A 2,722-nucleotide genomic window follows, 5' to 3' on the forward strand; every position below is an offset into this window, starting at 1 on the left:
CATCCAGTTATCAGCCTTTTCTGGATTTCTTCTCCCTTTTCATTGATCTCTACTGTTACTCCAGATTTCTTCAGCACCATGTGAACAGGGCTGACCCATTCACTATCAGAAATGGCATAAATAATACCTGCATCTAGCCATTTTAATATTTCATTCTCTAATATTTCCCTCATATGTGGGTTCAGCCTATGTTGGTTCTCCCTAGAAGGTTTAGAATCTTCGTCTAAAAATATTCTGTGTTCACAAATTGATTAAGGGATTCCTCTAATATCCTCAAATGTCCATCCTAATGCTCCTTAATGCTCTCTCAATACCTTAAGCAGTTCATTTTCTTATGAAGGAGTAAGGGACGAGGAAATAATCACAGGTAGGGAATTTCTAGAATCTAAGAATGCATATTTTAAAGACGATGGGAGAGGTATAAGCTCTAAGTTCAAATCTAGGGAGAGTGTAGGAGGCTCAGGTTCTACTTTTTCCTCATTGGCATCATCTACTCTCGATAAAAACCCTCGAATAGCATCAACATCATCCTCCTATTCATCACAAAATTTTAACTCTTTGTTACTCCCTTTAGGACATTTCATCATCTTGGATATGTCTAATTTGACTCTTTCCTGTCCAACCTTAAATTCAACAGTCAATTTTTCCGAATCCATGATTGTTGTAGCCATCACCAAGAAGGGTCTTCCTAGAATGATAGGTGCTAAACTTAGATCTCCCTTCACCTTGACCTCAGTTACAATAAAATCGATGGGGATCTCACAATTTTTAACGTTTATCATCACATCAGATAACCTACCCTCTGGTTGTCTAATTGTTCCATCAGCTAGTAATAGATACATGCAGATTTCCTCTAATTCCCCAAAACCGTACTCCTCATATAAAACTTTTAGAATAATACTAATACTAGCTCCTGTATCTAATAATACTCTAGTAAAAATCTGTCCTCCAATTTCACATGTAATAAAAGGAGCTCCTGGATCTCTCTTTTTAATGGGAACAGAGTTTAAGATACTAGAGGCATTTTCAGAAAGCTTAACTACCTCCTTGATTTTCCTAGATGTGCATGAATCCTTTAAATATTTCTTTAAAGAAGGTGCACATTTAATCATATCCTCTACCGCTATTGACATAGTGGCTTTATTAAAATTCTCTAGGAGTCTATACTCATAATCAGGAGAAGACTTAAGGGCTTTTAAGACCGAAGGATAAGGAATGGGAGGGGTGTAGGTTGAAGGTAGGGGTTCCATACTAGGTGATAGAGCCTCTCCTTCTCTTAGGTTATTTTCCTCCAATTTTGTTTTTTCCTTGCCTAGGTAAGGATCTTGAAGTTCCTTGCCATTTCTCAATTTTGAAATGGCTTGAATTTCTTCAAGACCTTCCTCATTGTCATGATATAGGCTTTCCTCTTGTAAATGGCATAAATTTTTTGGATTGATCGACCTGAGTGGGAGTTGGATTCAACTCCCTTACCTCCATGGTCAACTGTCCTTTGCTTCAAGCTCTCCAAAAGTTGTCTTGTCTGCTCTTGAGCGTCCATCATCATCTTTGTTTGTGTTTCCATCATGGCTTGCATGCGCATCTCCATTTCTTCCCTTAGCCTTCGATTCTGCTGATCTATCATGTGAGAGATCACAGGTGTTATAGTAAACAAATCTTGTACCTGGTTTTGTGGGGCTCCTTGATAAGACTGTTGTGGTGGGGTCTGGAATTGGACTCGTTGCTGGAAAGGGGTCTTGGTCCCTTGGGAGTAGATTCCTTGGTTGTTGTAGATGGGCCTCTTTGGTCCCCCCAAGGCTGTTGGTTGTGGTTCAACACATGCACCTCCTCCTCTCCTAGTTGACATGCTCCATCCTCATGATCTCTACTAGAACATAGAGAACAAATCCTTTCTTTCACAAGGGGTAAGTAAGGGAGAAAAGCATTCTTTAGAGTGGAAGTCAATTCTTCAAGTTTCTTCTTGGTTTCTCTTATCCCTGCATGAAGATCAGCTTCCTTTGAAGTTACTTGCAGCACTCCTCGTTTTGGGTTGGTGTTTATTCCATTTTGACTTGCTCCTATTTCCTGCAGAACAGTTTCAGCCACCCTTTCCAAAATATCAAAGACTTCATCCTCGTAAGCCATATAGAACGAGCCACCAGCTATTTGATTCACTTTACTTTAAAAATATCAGGAAGTGATTCATAAAAAATTTCAGCTAGCTGACACTTTTCTATTCCATGGTGAGGGCATTTTTGGATTAATTCATTAAACATTTCCCATGCTTCACTAAATGCTTCATGATCATGAGGGTAAAATTTCTGAATTTTATTTTCTATAAAAGTTAGTTTTAGAAAGGGGATAAAATTTATGTAGAAATTTATTCTCCATTTCTTCCCATGAATTAAATGTTATGCCTAAATTTCTATACCATGCAAAAGCCTTATCTTTTAAAGTAAGTGGAAAATACTTCATTTTTAATGCTTTAGTAGTTAAGCCAGGAATATTTTTAGAGGAACATCGAATGTGAAAATCGTCAAGAAATTCTAAGGGGTTTTGAGAAGAATGACCAGTAAATTCAGGGAGAGAGTTAAGTAGGGCATTGTCATTCCTAAACATAGCCCCTCACCTACATTGATGTTGATTCCGGTTTGCCTTAGACTTCCTGACAGAGTAGATCTATCCAGCATCGTCCTTCTCCTCCATTGTTGTGGCTGACCATCTTCTGCGATATCGACTTCTT

At 38.4% G+C, this 2,722-nt stretch overlaps 1 pseudogene; it reads left to right on the top strand.

Annotated features, from left to right (window-relative positions):
* Positions 1-2,214: 2,214 nt before the first annotated feature.
* LOC144710773 (small nucleolar RNA R71) lies at positions 2,215-2,308 on the top strand (annotated as a pseudogene).
* Positions 2,309-2,722: the final 414 nt, after the last annotated feature.

Source organism: Wolffia australiana, chromosome 12, assembly GCF_029677425.1.
Source record: "Wolffia australiana isolate 7733 chromosome 12, ASM2967742v1".
Lineage (NCBI taxonomy): Eukaryota > Viridiplantae > Streptophyta > Magnoliopsida > Alismatales > Araceae > Wolffia > Wolffia australiana.